We start from the raw sequence: 19,014 nt of genomic DNA, 5'->3' as shown, positions 1-19,014 counted from the left end.
CCGAGAGCAACAGGTCAAATATTTCTCAAGCATCTCTACCTAGACTAAAATATTTAATCCTCTCAAAGCCATCTGAGGCATAGGTATTGTTAGGACTGTTCTTAGATGAAGAAACTAAGGCTTAGGAATTTAAGTAGCTAACTGAATATTATACAGACAGTGACTGGCAGAAGCAAGGTTCAAACACAGGTGTATTTTTTTAAGTAATTTATATTTTATTTATTTATTTAAACTTTGTTTTAATGTTTATTTATTTTTGACAGAGAGAAAGACAGAACATGAGTGGGGGAGGGGCAGAGAGAGAGGGGGACACAGAATCTGAAACAGGCTCCAGGCTCTGAGCTGTCAGCACAGAGCCCGACACAGGGCTCGAACTCATGGACAGCGAGATCATGACCTGAGCCTAAGTCGGATGCTCAACTGACTGAGCCACCCAGGAGCCCCTATTTTATTTTTTTTTTTAAGTTTATTTATTTATTTTGAGAGAGAGAGAGTGCACACAGGAGGGGCAGAGAGAGAGGGAGACAGAATCCCAAGCAGTCTCCACACTGTCGGCACAGAGCCCGGTGTGGAATTCAAAGCCACAAACCATGAGATCATGACCTGAGCCGAAACCAAGAGTCAGACGCTTAACCGACCGAGCAGCTCAGGCATCCCAACACAGGTACATCTTATGTGGGTATCTGTTTCCAAATTCTGTGCTCCTTCCTAGAGCATCTCATTTACCGACTGATCCATTTTACAGGTGACAGAACCAATAATTAGTTTCTTCTGTCTCTGGACAGATGAGAAAACTACAGCTCAGAGTAGTTAATGTGTCTTCCCAAATTTACATGATTATTTTATGCCACAGAATTCAAACCCACTTTTTCACAATGGATTTGCCACCAGAACTCAGATATCATGGAAATTACCCCTCAATCTAAGCTAAAATGGGAAAGGAAAAGGTTCCTATTAATATCATTGTCACTGGACATGTGGATTGGGGTGGGTCCACCATCACCTGATCTACAAATGTGGTGGGATCGCGACAGAAGATCCACAGAAAAACTTGAGAAGGAGCCTCCTGAGGTGGGAAAGGGCTCCCTCAAGTATGCCAACATCTGGATAAAAGAAAGCCGGACGTGAACAGGGCACCACCATTGATATATCCCTGTAAAATTCCAGACCAGCAAGTAGTATGTGACCGTCACTGATGCCCTGGGACACAGACTTTAATCAGAAACACGATTACAGGCACATCTCCCACTGACCGCACTTCCTGACTGTTGCTGCTGGCGTTGCCGAACTTGAGGCTGGCGTCTCCAAGAATGGGCCGACCCTTGAGCATGCCCTCTGGCTCACGAGACTCAGTGTGAAAGAACTAATTGTTGCTGGTAACAAAGTGGATTCCACTGCACCACCCTGCAGCCAGGAGAAGTAGGAGGAAGTCATTAAGCAAGTCAGCACCTGCATTAAGAAAACTGGCTACCAGCCCAACGCAGAAGCATTTGTGTCGATTTCTGTTTGGAATGGCAACAGCCTGCTGGGGCGCAGCGCAAACACGCTTTGGTTCAGCGATGGAGAGTCACCCTAAAGACGGCAATGCCAGCGAAGCCACCCTCCTCGGAGCTCTAGATTGCATCCTGCCACCAACTTGCCCACCTGGCGAGCCTTTGCATCTGCCCCTCCAGGACGTCTACGAAATTCATGGTATTGGCACCGTCCCTGTAGAGACCCGTGTTCTCGAACCCAGCCTAATGGCCCCCTCTGTTCTAGTCAACATGACAACTAAAGTAAATTCTGTTGAAACGCTCTTTGAACGAAGATCTTCCTGGGGACAAAGCGGGCTTTCACGTCAAGCATATGTCTGTCAGAGACATTGGTTGTGCTGCAGCTGATGACAGTGAAAATGACCCACCGGTGGAAGCAGCTGGCTTCACAGCTCAGGTGATTATCCTGAACCTTCCAGGCCAAATCAGTGCTGGCTACGCACCTAGCCTGATTTTCACAGAAGCTCATGTTGCTCGCAGGTTCATGGAGCTGAAAGAGAAGATTAATTGTCATTCTGGGGAGAAGCTGGAAGATGGCCCCGAGTTCTTGAAATCTGGTGGTGCTGCTGTCGTTGATATGGTTCCTGGGCAGCCCACGTGTGTTGAGAGCTCCTCTGACTGTCCTCTGGGTCGTTTTGCTGTTCGTAATGTGACACAGATGGTGGCTATGGGTGTCAGCAAAGCAGTGGACTGGAAGGCGGCTGGAGCTGGAGAGGTCACCGGGTCTGAGAGCTCAGAAGGCTAAATGGATACTATCCCTGATACCTGCCACCCCAGTCATAATCGGCGGTGGAAGAATGTCTCAGAACTGGTCGCTTAAGTTTAATAATAAAGAAACGATTAATGATAGTGCATCATAAAACCTGGAGAAGGTAAGGGAAATGTTTTGTAGACCATTTGGTGTGTGTGTGTGTGTGTGTGTGTGTGTGTGCGCGCGTGTGTGGCAGTTTTAACTTATTAGCTTTTAAAAATCCGTACTTTTTAATGGAAACAACTTCACCAAAAATCTGCCGCAGAATTCTGAGACCCATTAAAGCAAAGTTTAATGAGTAAACGATCTTCTTTTGGTCAACGCTATAAATCCCCACAGTACTACTTAAGTAAAAGACCTAGGTAAGAGTTGCCCACAGTCTATTTCTGCTGTTCATCTGCTGAAATTTCAAAATTTGATAATTCTAGATTAACATTTTCTTTTGGGTAGGAATTTGTGGGTTTTTAATACATTGTTTGAAAGGAACAATCATCTAGGTTTTCTTAAACCTCTTTTTTCTTAAGGTTTATTTATTTTTGCAAGAGACTGCATGAGTGGGGTGGGGGACAGAGAGAGGTGGGATTGGAACAGTGGGATTGGAACTCAACAAACCGGGAGATCATGACCTGAGTTAAAGTCAGATGCTCAACAGATTGAGTCAGTCAGGTGCCTCGAATCATCTGTTTTTTAAGGACATGGTGAAAAGGTATGGGTGAGGGTCTGTTGGTGACAAGCCTTCATAGGTTAGGGCAGATAAGCAAAGATTATCATTGTTTATCAATAAGCTTGTTAAAAGAAGGCCCAATCCTGCGACACTAAAGTCCACGTGTTGCATATAAAATTGTAGCTACATCAATATCGAGTGAATCTGTTGGTATCATCTCAAATGTTAGTTTCCCACTTATTGGGATGTGTGTTCTCACATTAACAAATTTTGAAATAGTCCAAAGAACTCCAAGTGTGAAAGTTAAATAGTTTTGAAGACTGTCCTGCTAGAGTTTGTTGTACCTAGATTTGGAGCAGAGTGGGTGGAGGGGGAAGGTACTGGAAGCTGGGGGGAAAAAAAGAGAGAGAGAGAGAGAATTCAAGCCCAGAACTTCTAATTCCCTCTCTAGGACTCTATCATGCACGTGACTGTAACTTCTCCTAAGTCTAGTGTTGATCATTTTTTTTAATGTTTATTTATTTTTGAGAGAGAGAGAGAGCACGAGCAGGGGAGGGGCAGAGAAAGAGAGGGAGACACAGAATCCTAAGCAGGCTCCCGGCTCTGAACTCTCACCACAGAGCCCAACGTAGGGCTCAAACTCACAAACCACGAGATCATGACCCGGGCTAAGTTGGACACTTAACTGACTGAGCCACCCAGGTGCCCCTGGCGTTGATCATTTTTAATGTCTTCTGTAACCTTTGTCGAGCATTTACTCCTTAATCTAGATGACATCCTGGGTCATCCCATCTCTTAAAATCTAGATGAGACTACTTATGGTCTCCAACACACCTCACATCGAAAGCCCGGTGCCATTTCTGTATATTCCTAGGGTCTTGTGTTCTCAGGACCACCCCTTGATTCCTCTGACTTTTTGTTCTCCCCTTGGCATCTCGCAACATTTTCTTTCTCGCCACTTGAGTTCTTGAACCACTTTCCTTACTTTTACACATAAACAACAGATTTTGTGTAGCAGATTTTATAGACAGTTCAGAGAAATTAAGAAAGAGATGGTTTTGCATTGCTGACCTCCAAGCAGTTAGAACTGAATGAATAATGGTCACCCTGTTCTATAAAGGCTTCTGGCTGATTTCCCGTGATGCTCAGCCTTTCTCTCTCCTTTCCATCCCCTCCCACCACCACCAACAACAACTATTTTTTAAATGCAAACTGATTCTACCCTCTCTTTGTTCTGCCCAGACTTCTGAATCCTACTGTAGACTTTTTTTTTTTCCATAGCCAAATGCTTTCAAGGTGTTTTCTTTATTGAAGACCATTTATTCCCAAAGGGAATTCTATTCTCAACTCTTAAGAAAGCAATAGGATTTTTTTTTTTTAGCCGCCCACCAACGATACCACGGGTTCTGAGGAGTACAAGGAAGAAAATTTGCTTTCAAAGAGGAGCCAATATAATAGGAATGTGAGTGCAATATAATGTGAGTGCACATAACTCACATTTCTCTTGGGCCTTGCCACCTTGTGAAAACAGAGACCACATACACGATGGGTAACAGTTCAGTCTCTGCAGTATGTTCACGTCCCCTCCCCCCCCAGCCCCACCAGGAACCTCCTGTCCTGACAGATACGAAGAAGGCCAATACAACAGAGATTTGGCCAGTACAACTAAGAAAATCTAACTTACCACATGAGGGGGAAAGATACCTGGAGGTCGAAGAAGAGACAACTACTGGGATGACCACAGGCAGAATGTGGCCCACCTGAGGTTTAAGTCGGGGAGTTACATTCTGAACTTGAGTCATCAGGGTTCAATGGTAACAGCTTCTAACTGTCTGTTTAAGCTATTTTAGTTTTACACCCCTCCCACCCCCAAAAATGTAGCATTATCTGGGCTTTCCACTTCTGACCAAGTGGGAAGAATTAACACTCAGAATTCACCTGACAGCGGAAATCCATGCAACCTCAATGAGTAGGTGTCTGCCACAAACGATGAGAAAAACTAGCAAACTCAGTGAAAAGATAGTTTTGCACCCATTTGAAATAATGCTGCTGCCCCAGGTCTTCCGTTCTTTATCCACGGCCTCAAAATCCGAAGAGCTCTGAAGTCAAGAAGGTTCTATTCATCAAGTGTCTAGCAATGTCCTTTAGAGGCGAAACCCGACCTGTGCATGTGTGAGGCTGCTTGGAATCTTTATGCAGCTTGCTTCACGGGAGTGGTTATGTGTTTCCTGCACAAACATGAAAATGCTTGATTTCACGGTGCTCCTACAGCCTCACTGAGGGAGGGCACATGAAATATAGAGCGTGGAACATACCTGTCCAAAGTCTGAGACATTCTGAATTCCAAAACACATCTGGCCCCAAGGGTTTCAGATAAAGGCTTGCGTATCTATCTTGGCATCTGCCAGAGGAAACTGGGAGCCAACCGAGAAGAAGTGATGGCCAATGGGGGAGGCTAGTATGGTCCCGGGGGTCCCATTTTCACGTGTCCTGCCTGGAACATGTGGTCCGTCAAAAGGAGAGAAGACTAGATACAGGACTGGGTTGTCGACATGTGGAGTCGGGTAGAAGTTGTGACCAGGTGAGAATGTCTGGAAAACCCTGCTGAGTCCTTTAGCCAAAGCCAGACTGCCTACCGGGGCCGACGGTCCGGCTACTTTCCACCACCTGCACTGCAGGCAGATGAGGGCAGCACAATGTTCTCGTGAAAGTTTCCAAGCCCCTCCTATAATTTTAAGGTACAGGATTGTCTGAGTTATTTTTTTCATTGTTCCTTTGATTTTCAGAAAGGAGATTATTTTTAAAGGAAAAGAAAAAGACAGGTGGTGAATAAAGACTTACTAAAGCGATTCTCCCACCCAAGTACTAACCAGGCCCGACCCTGCTTAGCTTCTGAGATCAGACGAGATCGGGCGCGTTCAGGGTGGTAGGGCCATAGACACTAAAGCGAGTCTCAAACCTGATGGCAGCACGTCAGAATCACTTGGAAAAGATGTTTAAACTACAGATCTGTAAACCCAACCCAGCCCCATGGAATAAAGGGCTCCCGCAGGCGTCCCAAGGCACCTGGAGTTTTCAGAGTGCCCCAAGTAATTCTGGTGTGCAGACAAGAATGAGAATGACTGTCTTAGAAAAAAAAAATGTTTTTTTTAATTTTTAAAGAGGGAGAAAGAAAAAGACCTTTTCCCTATTTCTGTATAAGGAATGAAAGTCCCTAAGATCTAGAACAGCCCAAACAGGGTGGGGGGCATGCTGTGCAGTTCTTGTTTTAATCACATGTGCTAACCACACAAAGGAAGTTTCATTTCTGCGAAAACTATCAGTTTCTCTTTTATACGTATTGTTGGTGATCCTGGACACATAAAACATTTTTCAGCCAATGATTTCATCTTTCCCATAACTGAAAGCGTGGATGCACCCTGCACGTACGGGCCAGCAAGGATTAAGGGAACATCCGCTCCACGTCAGAGAGAAAACCGTCTTCCCACATAGTCTGTGGTGTGCTGGGCAGAATGTGGTAGAATCGGTGCCTTGACAAGGAGCCAACTTGTCTTCTGTTGGAATATCTACATAGTAAAGTATACATTCCTTCTGTGTCTGCTCAAGTAATTTGGTTCTCTCTTCTTTTCGGAACCCCCTCAAAATGAGGAAAGTTTTGTAAGCTAGTCTCTCTCTTATCTTCCCTAAAATATGGCTCCACAAATGCTTTCTCTTCATTTCATGTTTATCGCCATGAATGTTTGGTGACTTTGTGACATCTGACGATCTTCTTCCTCTGCTGCTGTGGGGCCGGGGCGGGGAGGAAGACTATCTGCCAAACAGGACCCATAATCTTTGTGTCGACCTGATCAGACATACCTTCCAAGTCACGATTTTTCTCTCTCCCTTTGGACTTTCTTCTCCCTTCTCCTCCAGCTGGTCTCCTCCTCAGGGAGGCTGCCTGGATCTCCAACTTCAGTTGGGTTCCCTGTTACTGTTTCTCAGAACATCATGTGCTTCTCTTTGATAGCACTGCTCACAACTTAATTAAATGTTTATTTCATATCTATTTTCCTGCTGGATAATAGGATATTTGGGGTCAGGAAACAAGTCTGGTCTTTTTGTTTGTTTGTTTTTGTTCTTGGTTTGGTTTAGTTTTTGCTTTCCTTTTTTCACCAAAGCCGTGCCTCATACTAATGCATAGTGGATGAAAAATAAATATTCATTGCATCGATGAATTACATACCCCAAAGACTCAAGTAAGCTGGGGCCATTGGGTAGGTTCATCAGAAGATTACTATATCATATGATTTCACTCATATGAGGAATTTAAGATACAAAACAGATGAACATAAGGGAAGGGAAGCAAAAATAATAAAAAAAAAAAAAAACAGGGATGGGGACAAAACATAAAAGACTCAAATAGAACAGAGGGTCACTGGAGGGGTTGTGGCGGGGGGATGGGCTAAATGGGTAAGGGGCATTAAGGAATCTACTCCTGAAATCATTGTTGCACTCTATGCTAACTAACTTGGATGTAAATTTAAAAAAAATTTTTTTTAAAGTTGACTATAGACTTTATGAAAAGGTGTCAGCCAAAGCTGAGATAACTGGAAGCGAGAAAGCAGTAGACGGAAGAACCAGGGAAAGGGGGCATGTTAACTCACCTCTGAACAGCAGGGTTTGCAATTATCATGCTAAAAATGAATGCATTCAAACTGCAAAGCTTCAGTCAATGAATCACAACTAACATGAATGTTTTTATTTCAGAGTTGCACATACTTTATTTATATAATTGTGATTCAGAACGAATACCTTGATGATGCTTTATGTGCTGCGGCAAATGCTTAATTGCAGCTTGTTTTGTTGGCATTTATTTAAATGTCAGTAAAACTCTCTCCCACAGATATTAAATTTTGTAATTAATCATTCATGAGGCCTTCTTTAATCAACTTTTCCTTAAGTATTTCAGATTCTTGTCAGGCCCATTCATTTCCCCTGTGAAGATCTAAGAATTGGTTTTAGGTGATAAATTGACTGCGTTCTCCCAGAGCCCATTTTTCTTAAGCGCTTGAAAACATTCATCTACATGAATCTGACTTATGAAGTGGGGCCCAAGCCACAGTAAACACAGTCGAATAAGCAGCACCTGTCAACCCCAATGCACGTGATGTCAGGCATTCTCAAGTTCCTTGCATTTTTATGACAAAATAAATTGATCTATACATTCACTGCATCAGTCAACCAACACTTGTGTGAGTGGCAACCATGAGTCACATCTGGGGATAAGATGATATATAACATTATATGACATACGATAGTATGCCTGCCCTCCTGGAGTTTATAGTTCAAGTGGAGACAGAGAGATGTGAGAGCAAACGGGGGCAGTAAAACGAGTTAGAGCAGCTATAATGGAGGCAAGTATAAGTCATAAAGAAAAGGTCGAAGTTTGGGATGATGGGGGGGATCAGAACAGCTTCCTGATTTGAGATGTATCTTTAAAAAATAAGTCAATGAGGGCATCAGAGTGGGAAAAATAATGGAGAGAAAGGATGATTGAAACATGATGAAAAACTGGATCAAAGACCCAGAGGCATGAAACAGCATGGCATCTTGGACATGCTAGTCATTAGGCATCTTGCAGGCCATTAGGCATGGGGGGGGGGCGCGGGGACTCTGTGAGAAACGAGACAGGAGAGACACACAGAGACTGACTCACGGAGGGTCTTGAGGCCTATGCTAAGCAGTTTGGATTATATTTTCTTGGCCATGTATAAGCTCTAGCGTGTTTTCAGCAAGGAGTGGCTTGGTGCGATAGATAATTTAGAGAGTTCACTCTGGCAGTTGTTTAGAGATTGAATTAGAACACTTGGGCCCTGGAGACATTGTATTCATGTATTCAAACATTTTTAGAGTTATCTTTTAAGTGCCAGATACTGTCCTAAGCTCTAAGAATACAGCAACGACCCAAAGAGACAAGATGTCTGCTCTCACAGAGCATTCTAGCAGAGACATATAGACAATAACCAGAGAAGTAAACAGATAAACAAGAAAAATGGAAGATAATGTCCAGCCCTGCAAATATGAAAACTGGCTGATAGGGAGTGTCAGAGGGCTACTTTAAATTGCGTGGCTATGAAAGACCTCTCTGTGCCCAATCTGAATGACAAGGGCAGAGGTCATTCAGAGGTCATATGATTGGAGGTAGGACCTTCCATGAAAAGAGAACAGGGGATGCAAAATCTTTAAGTTGGAGAGGCTTAGCCAGCTCAAGAAGTGGAAAGAAGGCCAGTGTGCCCAGGGAGTGGCAGCAAGGAGATGAGGGGTAAGGTTAGGTTGACTAGAATTCAAAGGGCATGTGACCCAGACCTGGGACAATGTGTTTGAATTTTATCTTCAAGGCCATAGGAAGTCACACATATAAGTCACTGCCTGGTTTTAGGCGGGCAAATGATATGGTCAGGTGTATATTTTTAAGTGATGCCTGGCTGCTTTGTCGAACGTGGACAGGAATAAAGCAGAGAGAAGTCAGAAAGCTCTTGGAGTAGACCTTGTGGGAGACATTCAGGTGGACTAGGGTCACCAGTGGAGATGGAAGGAAGCAGATGGAATTGGTTGTGTTTGTGTGTGGAGTGAAAAGAGACCGTGTGGTGGGTTAAATATGGGGAACGAGAGACAAAATGCAATAGGGAGCAACTCTCTTTAATGTTCAAACTGGCTTGCCTCATTCAGCAAACAGACCGTGCGCTCAGGCCCCCCGAGTGGGAGCTGGGGGCCTTTCCCCTTCCAACGCAGTTCAGGTTTTGCTTGTGTTGTATTGCCTTGTGTCCGTTTGTTTACCAAGAAAGTGAGTTCTCTTCCTTGTACTTTTCAGTTTGCCCTCCTCCCTGGCTGGGAGATTATCTGGCACTTATTAAATCTCTGACACGGGAGGCAATGGTTTATTCCCACCCGGTGGCACCACCGTGGAGGGAATGTGCCGGGAGACGTGGGGTCACCGGACAGCAGGGCCAGCGTGAACTCACGGGGCGTTTCCCAAGCAGCCTCAGCCTGTCAAGCCACACGGACTTCTGAGCACTGAATAGTTCTCTGTCGGAGTTTGAAGATGATACAGGGACTTCTCAGACATAGTCCCTGCTTTCCAGGAGGCAGCAGTTTCGGTGGGGCAGCAAGACTAATGCAAACTAAAAGGATAAAGGAAGCAGGTGAGGCCACGTGCAAGAAAGTAAAGAAGACAGTTTGTGAAAGCAGCTGCGGTTGAGATAAAGGCAGATTCAGGGCTGACTGGGGAAAACAAGGAGAGCCTTTTGCTGTGAACCGGGCCAGGAAGAGGGGGGCTTTAGATAAGGGGCCCAGAGGGTCCGGAGGATGCTGGGCTGTGATGGTGACATTACTGGGCACACCACACATTGGGGTGCCCTGGGTACGTGTCCTCGGACCTTTTGCCGTCTTCTGAGCTCTTCCCCGTGGCTTCAGTACTATCTAATCTAGGGGTGCCTGGGTGGCTCAGTCAGTTTGGCCTCCGACTTCAGAGGTCTTGATCTAGCCATTTGTGAGTTCGAGCCCCGCGTCGGGCTCTGTGCTGACAGCTCAGAGCCTGGAGCCTGCTTCGGATTCTGTGTCCCCCTCTCTCCATCCCCCTCTCTCGCTTGTGCTGTCTCTCTCTCTTTCTCTGTCTCCCTCAGAAATAAATAAACATTAAAAAAACTTTTAAAAAGTACTGTCTAATCTAATGGGCTGATGATTCTCCAGATCTAGTCTCCCCAAAAGTCTTATCCGTGTAATTACATGGCACCACCAGTCACTTGTTCCGTTGCTTAGGCTGAGACTCTAGAGTCATTCTTTTTTTCTCTAATTCCAGTAGAGTTAAAATACAGTGTTGATTAGTTTCAGGTGTACAATTTAATGATTGAACACTTCCATAAAACACCCCGTGCTCATCCCAAGTGCCCTCCTTAGTCCCCTTCACCTAGTTCACCCATCTCAACCCCCACACACACCTCCCCTCGGGTAACCATCAGTGTGTTCTCTACAGTTAAGAGTCTGTTTCTTGGTTTGCCTCTCTCTCTCTCTCTTTCTCCTTTGCTCATTTGTTTTGTGTCTTAAATTCCATGTATGAGTGAAATCGTATGGTATTTGTCTTTCTCTGACTGACTTATTTCGCTTAGCATTATATTCTCTAGCTCCATCCATGTCCCCGCAAATGGCAAGATGGCAATCTTTTTTATGGCTAAGTAATATTCCATTGTATATACACCACATCTTCTTTATCCATTCATCAGTTAGTGGACACTTGGGCTGCTTCCATATCTTGGCCATGGTAAATAATGCTGCTGTAAACATAGGGGTGCATGTATCCCTTTGAATTAGTGTTTTTGTATTTTGGGGACAAATATCCAGTAGTGTGATTACTGGACCATAGGGTAGTTCTATTTTTAACTTTTTGAGGAACCTCCATACTGTTTTCCACGTGGCTTCACCGGTTTGCATTCCCACCAGCAATGCACGAGGGTTCCTTTTCCCCCACATCCTCACCGACGCTTGTTTGTTTCTTGTGTTTTTTAGTTTACCCCTTCTGGCAGGTGTGAGCTGATCTCTTATTGTAGTTTTGATTTGCGTTTCCCTGATGACAAGTGATGTTGAGCATCTCTTCATGCGCACAGACAAGAAGTTTTGGGATGTTTGTTTGTTGACAGCTTACTTTGCATTCTCAGGATGGTCTTAAATAAATCTGGAGGCATAAAAGAGGAATCGTAGTGACTGTATTTTCAATGTGAATTATTTACAATATCTAAAAGTTGCTTGCATTTACGTGATAATGTCAGAAAAGAAGCACTGATGTTATATAGAAAACATCAAAAATACATGTAGTGAAATATCATGGCTCAGTGTTATTCTGTTGCTGACCTGATTAGTAAAGCCAACGAGAATAGGAACAGGCAGATGTCCCTGAACCTTGCCTGGCATTTAATGTTATTCCAGTTCACATGTATGGTAATGTTTCATTTGCTTGTCAAATTTTCTATGTATCTATGTATTCAGGCTTGGCTTTTTAAAAGAGCAGTGTATACCTTATAACTTTTTTAGCAAGTAAATAATTGCAAGCAACTTTTTTGTGTAATTCAGAAATATTTCAGCATGTCTTTCTAGGAGCTAGGAACTCATTTTTTAACACAGCAACAGCATTATTAAAAAGTAATTATTCCTCAAGATCATTAAGTGCCCACTCAGCATTCAAACTTCCCAAAATATTTCACAATAGTTCAAACGAGGCCCCAAATTCGCTCCGTATGTTGCATTTGGTTGGTGTGTACTCTGTAGATTCCCCGTTCCATCATTCTTTCTCCCCTCCCCCAGCCTCTTCCTTTTATACTGAAAGTGAACAGTGGGCCATGAACTATGCTAGATGCTTAATGGATATTATTCTGTTTATTCAGCACTGGAACCTGGTCTTCAAGTAGCTATTATAATTACCCACATACAAAGCCAGGAGATGAAGGCTTGGAAAGATGAATACACTAACAGAACACTAATATACTAATGTATTGATACTCCTGAGGTTGAGTCTCCAGATCTACTCAACCCCAAAGCTCACGTTCTTTCTGCTAGCTATGGCCTCCCAAATCGCTTGTGCTTGGGCCTCCAAAGCCCACAAGGACCTCTGTTTCATTTTGAAATGCTATCCAAGCAAACTGGAGCCCAGGAACCCCAGAAATCTGGGTTTCCGTAATGAATGCAAGAAAGAGCGTCAAACCTTCTAACTACTTTGATATTTCCAATTTTTCAGGACCCTTACAATTCCCAGGAAAGCAACAGCAATTACTGAGACGGTAGCTGGGAGATTGTCCTCCTGACCTCTGCTTCCAACTTCCAGTAGAAGCTTTGAGCTTTTCAGAGGTAAGAAGCCAATGAAGAGGTTGTTGTGAGGGAGCTGGGAGAGTCGCAGGACACAGAGATCCATAATGGCATTTCCCATGTTCATCTTCTTGTCCCCAAGTTTTGCAGATCTGGGCACTACGGAATAATAACTCTGAATATAATGGAAGTCAGGCAGACTCGATTTTTCTCAAAAAAAAATTAGTGCTTTAATTTTTATATATAGTGCTCATAATAAAACAAAGTAAGTTTAAATCACTTGCGATGTCTCAGACAGACAATATTTTGATCAGGGATTGCATTCTTCATCAAAAAGCCATCTCAAAAAAAAAAATGAAGACGTATCCAACAATATGTCAAAAAAACAAAAACACAGCCAACATATTTGTAAATGCTTAAAATAATAAAATAATACTCCTAGTGCTATCAATGAGCATACATTTACTTTGTATATTGACATTTAAAAGAGTCCCAATTTAGGGGCACCTGGGTGGCTCCGTCGGTCTGAGTGTCTGACACTTGATTTCAGCTCAGCTCATGATCTTGTGGTTCAGGAGTTTGAGCCCCATGTTGGGCTCTGCCCTGACAGCATGGAGCCTGCTTGAGATTCTCTCTCTCTCTCTCTCTCTCTCTCTCTCTCTCTCTCTCTCTCCCCCCCCCACTCCACTCGTGCTCTCTCTGTTTCTCAAAAATAACATTTTTAAAAAGCAGTACCAATTTACCAGACTGCATGTAGAACTTCCAAAAGACATAATCCTACTGAATCTCCACATTTAATCTCACGGTATTCGCATTCAGTCTCCCAGACGCGGGTTCTATCGTTTTCATGTTACTTTTTGAGATACAAACTTTATGCCCAATCAAAAGTTGATTTTACTCCTGTATTTTTTCAAAGTACATCTAATGAGCCAATCTTAGGTAGCAGGTCCGGAGTGAGATACTAGATACCAGAGACCTGATGATTAATAAGACACTGCCATTAATTAATTAGTTAATTAATTAGTAAGACGCTGATGATTAATAAGTTACTGCCATTAAGTGGCTCAGCCCTGGAGAGAGCCAACATGAAAAGGAACAGTGTAATATGATGAGTTCTGGGTGTATACCGTGATACTGGGTGGTGGGAAGTCTAGGGAAGCTGCACGGAGTGGATCATATAGGAGCAGATGGTGAAAGTTTGATGGTGGTGGTGCTGGTGATGATCCTGCTGATGGTGGTGGGGATGGCCCTAGCGGGGCTAATGATAACAGTGCTGTCACTGAGCACTAGCTAAGGGCCCGTGCCTGTGCTGTGTTTGTGTATTATCTCGCTAAAGCCTCACGACAGTCCATCGAGACCAGCTACGCTGACATTTATGCAAAAGAAATCACTGAAATCCAAGAAGTTAAGAATCTTATCTAATGTCATACAAGAGGCAGGTAGAATCAAAACCAGTGGTTGAACCCAAACTTCTGGTTCCAGCAACTACTCGCCTCAGCCTCGACCTGCTCAGAAGCATGTCAGGTGGGCAGGGGGAGGGGGGGCCTCCCAGGCAGAGGGGCAGGGGTCAGGAAGGCTTTGGAGTGAGGGACGACAGTCCACATCCACATAAATTGGAGCCTGGTGGAGAGGAGAGTAACATTATAATCTCTGCTAAAAGCTTCTTGTGACACAGATAGATATACTAAGCTAGATCTCACCACTTTGCAACCTGACTCAAATAGAGAGTCATAGAAAAAAAAAAAAAAAGAGGCCCCCAAAACACTAAACAAATAAAAACCGGTCATTCTAATGAAAGTGTTGGTGTTAGGGTGGAGTGATGGATGGAGTTCATTTACAGTGAAACTGAACACAAGATACATTGCCTTCTGTCTTCTCAACTGCAAACTACTTTCCAGCAGAAACTGATGAGCAGGTTACCTGGTTTATCATTTGCTTAATGGATTCATTCATTTGGCGAATACCTCTTGCCTGCCTCTGTGGGGCACACACTGGTGGGCACTGCAGGGAAGGAGGCAAAGAGGGCGTGAAGCCTCCCTCAACAAGACGTCACCCAGGAGCGGAGCCTGACGTCTCAACACGTAGGGCCAGTAGGGGTACGTAGCGGGCAGACAGCAGGCTTGGACTCCATCGTGTCCCGTGTCCTCGATTCCCTCTAGTGACCCTTGGTCAGGGGCAGGGGTCTTGTCTCCAACAGCACAGTTTGGCACAAGGCACAAAATGCACCGTGGTTCGAATTTAGAAGCTGCTCGATTAAAAATTAGCTTCATAAGGGGATTGAGTCATCAGAATAACAGCAGACAGAAGCCGGTGGTGGATGATTCTTCAGAGTCTAATACCCTTTCTCTTTCGTTAGGCTCCCCACACTGCCTTGGGAGGCCTCTCAGGCCATGACTGGGGCAGTTCACCTTTACGTCCTCTGGGAATCTACCCGCACGTTACACTTCAGTTGATAGTGAAAAAAAAAGAAAAGAAAAATATGTGTTCTTTGGGAAGAAAACAGGAAAAAGGATTAAACCCTCTAATTATTAGTGTGTAAAGCTTCCCACTTTTTCCTCAGTTTTCTTACGCTAAAAGCTATCCGACAAGGTGTTGGTTTCTCAATGTAATACCTAGAGGAGTAAACAGTCGTTAACAAGATAAGACTTTGTTAAAACAAATGAACAGATAATCCGATGGAAGAATTGGAAAACCAATAAACATCGAGAGTACCGAGGGGCGACTGAGCACAGAGGACAGGAAACTGCCAGCTGAGGGCTGCCCAGAAGTGCTTTACATGGAGGACAGAAACTGTGGCCTCTCCTCAGGAGACATCATGTGGTACCAGGGGGCAAGAGGATTGTGTACGAAGGTGGGCCGCACCTGCCAATGTGCCGTGAGAAACAGAACCAACCACACGTTCCCTAGGTCTGGGATTCAGTGATTGCCCCTCCTAGCCACCTCTCGCTGTCTCTCAGGGTCCACCCTGTGAAGCCCCCTACAAAGCGGGTCCACAGCGCCGTGAGCATCAGACTCTCCGTGGAGGTGCCCCTGCACAGTGGTTCACGAGGACACGTCGCTCATACACAGATCTGGCAAAGGATGACCCGCAAAGCGTGAAAGCAGCAGAAAAGCAAAAGGGTGATGAATTCAAGTGAATCTCGGTGGTTTAGTTTAGGGTTTGATTACGTTTGTAATGAAACCGGCTTTGCCTACTCGTGCATCATTCCGGGAATGTTCCCTTCTCTGGCATCATCCCTTTTCCTTATCTTCCCTCTGGGCTGCTTCCAGCGTGTATACAAATAGGTTTATCTTTATCGCCTTATAAAAATGTCCTCTCTGGACTGGACTGCCCCCCTCCCCTACTCTCCATTTTTCTGGTCTCCTTTTGCAGCAAGAACTTCTGGAAAGATTTGGCTATTCACTATATCCTCCTCCAATTCTCTGTCGCCGCACTCAAACATCACCGCACTTCGGCCACTACCACTCCCCCCAGACTGCTTTTGCAAGGTCACTGGTGATGGCCACAGTACTGAGTCAACGCACAGCCCCTATCCCCTTGACGTACCAGCAACATTCGATGCTTTTGATCGTGTTCGACTTCTTGGAAATGCTTTCTTCGCTTGGCATTCACAGCCAGGCACACCAGCTGCCTCCTTTACAGGTGTATCCTCTTCCCCCTGTCCAGCGCTTGGTTCTTAGACCCTCGCCTGTTTCTCCCTATTCTCCCCCCAGGATCTCGTGGCTTTAAATATCATCTCTTTGTTGATGACTGGCAGATTTATACCTCCATGCTGGACCTTCCCCTGGAACCCTTAGCTCATCCATCCAGCCGTCTACTCAGAAACTCCACTTGGATGTCTCAAAAGATCTCAAAAATGAATATGGCCCACACTGAATTCCTGATCTTCCGGCCACCCTCAGATTTGGATCACCCCAAAATCTTCCCCACCTCAGTCAGTACCACCCATCCTTCCACTTGTTAAAGCCCAAAATCTCAGCATTAACTGTAATTTCCTTAAAGTCAGAGTTTTTTCTTCTTTTCCCATAGGTAGAAGGACCCTAATAAAATGTCATAGGTCCCTTTGAGGAGGGACCTGGTGCCACAAGTACCATAAATCTTCCTCCCAGTCTCCCCCAAAAGGAATGTGATCATGTACCAGGGTGACTGTGCACTGTGGGCGTGGAAATACCCAGACCTTTCTGGGATTACTGAAGACTGGCTCTGAGTTGGCACTCATTCCTGAAACCCCAAAATGCCACTGTGGTCTACCAGACCAAGTGAGGGTCTGTGGAAGTCAGATGAGTGATGTAACTCTGGCCTAAGTCACTGGCTCACTGGGTCCAGATACCCAGCCTGTGATTATTTCACTAATGTCTAGTTCCCTAATCCCAAGTAAGCCTTATTTAATTGGAGTAGACATTCTCAATACCTGGCGAATCCTCCCACAGAGGGAGGGCAGAATATGATAGTTAATATGACAGACTTCAGAGCCAGCTTGCCTAGGTTCGGATCCTATATATGACAATGGCCGTGTGACCTTGGACAACTCTCTTAGCTTCTCTGGGTTTTAGTCTCCTAATCTTAAAAATGCCCTGTAAAGATGATATGAGGACCAAATGAGTTAGTATTTGTCAGATGCTTGGAACAGTACCTGCACATTATGTAAATGCTACATCAGTGTTGCTTAAGTAAATAAAACCCTTAATCCCTTTCTTGATCTCACACTGTCCCTCACATCGGTCAGGATATCCTTGTGGCTTTGCCTTCAGAAAGTATCTCCAATTGGACAATTTACCCCACTCCTCACTGCTGCCAGCCTAGAGCCAGCCACCACTGCCTCTTGTCTGGATTATTCGCAGTAACCTCTTAACTGATCAGGCCGTCCGTTACCTCTCTAACCTCATCTCTTAACGTTCTCCTCCATATTGACTCCACTGCCTTCCAGCCACACAGCTGCTTGCTGCTTCTCAAAGACTCCAGGCTTCCTCTCACCTCCGTGCCTTTGCACTGGCTATTTCCTCCGCCAAGGATGTTCTTGTCTCGGATATCCTCACGTCCCAACACTCGTGTTGTGCTCAAACGTCACCTTCCTAATGAAGCCCACTCTGACCGTTCCTATTTAAACTGCAGTGGTATCCCGTGCATAGTCCCAACACATGCATACAAACTCCCTGCCCTGCTCTATTTTAATGATACTTGGTCACCTTCAAGGGCCCCTGGGTGGCTCAGTCAGCTAAGCATCCGACTTCAGTTCAGGTCATGATCCCACGTTTCGTGAGTTCAAGTCCCGTGTCCGACTCTGTGCTGGCAGCTCAGAGCCTGGATTGTGCTTCACATTCTCCCCCCTCCTCCCTCTCTCTCCACCCCTCCTCTCAAAAATAAATAAACATTTAAAAATTTTTTTTTAAAAATAGCTCTTGGTCACCTTCAAAAATGTGTGCAGGTTACTGTATTTACTGGATCCCACAGAAGATCATGAAAAAGTCCCAAAGGATTAAAGATCCACTAGATGGAAGGGACCGACCCAGATCACTGCTTGGAGAATTGTCCGCGAGAACCTCCATGAGCAAGGACTCACTGCTTGCCAGGCGGTGTGTCCCCAGTTCAGAGGAGCAGACTGCTGGCCCGCCTGGCTTCACCATCCTTTGCGAGCCCCCCCCCTCAGCTGCTCAGCTCATACCCCAAGAGGGAACAGAACCCGCGTAGGGAAACAATGACAGTAGTACCAGAGAGGGAAAAACAAGCAAAGTGCCCCCAAACTGGCATCTCCTTGTGAACAAGGACGGCTGCAGAAGAAGCAGCTTTCATTTTTCAACGAGGTTTTAAAAAATAATAGTAACAATAGTGCTCACAGAAATTCAATCTCAATTTGAGGAAAAAAGACTCTAGGATGCTCAAAGAGGGTTTTCTCCCCCCCCCTTTTTTTTAACTTTACATATTCCAGTGCTGAATTGAAGGAGCTGTTATTCTCTGTTGGGGATTGAATCTGGGCATGTATGATCGAGCAAAGGATATCTTCACACAGAAAGTAAAAACACAGAGACATGGAAATCATTATGAGAAGTTTTCTAAAAGGGCTCAGGGGACAGATGCAGCGACCTAACGTGAATAATAGGAGTTCCGAGGGAGGGAAAGGCAACAGATGCAGGAATGCATTAATTAAGGAAATAATAGAAGATATTTCCCCTGGTTTGAAGAAAGACTTGAGTCTGCAAATTTAAAGTGCTCATGGAGTTTCGGGCAGAATTGA

At 44.7% G+C, this 19,014-nt stretch overlaps 2 pseudogenes; both read left to right on the top strand.

Annotated features, from left to right (window-relative positions):
- The first annotated feature begins 590 nt into the window (after nucleotides 1–590).
- On the top strand, nucleotides 591–2,419 carry LOC125928808 (elongation factor 1-alpha 1-like; annotated as a pseudogene).
- Nucleotides 2,420–5,499: 3,080 nt separating this feature from the next.
- LOC125929772 (mitochondrial inner membrane protease subunit 1-like) overlaps nucleotides 5,500–19,014 on the top strand; it is a 20,152-nt pseudogene continuing 6,637 nt past the window's right edge.

This window comes from Panthera uncia, chromosome D1, assembly GCF_023721935.1.
Source record: "Panthera uncia isolate 11264 chromosome D1, Puncia_PCG_1.0, whole genome shotgun sequence".
Taxonomy (NCBI): domain Eukaryota; kingdom Metazoa; phylum Chordata; class Mammalia; order Carnivora; family Felidae; genus Panthera; species Panthera uncia.
Note: the sequence above shows the minus strand (reverse complement) of the source record. Positions and strands in the feature narration are given on the sequence as shown.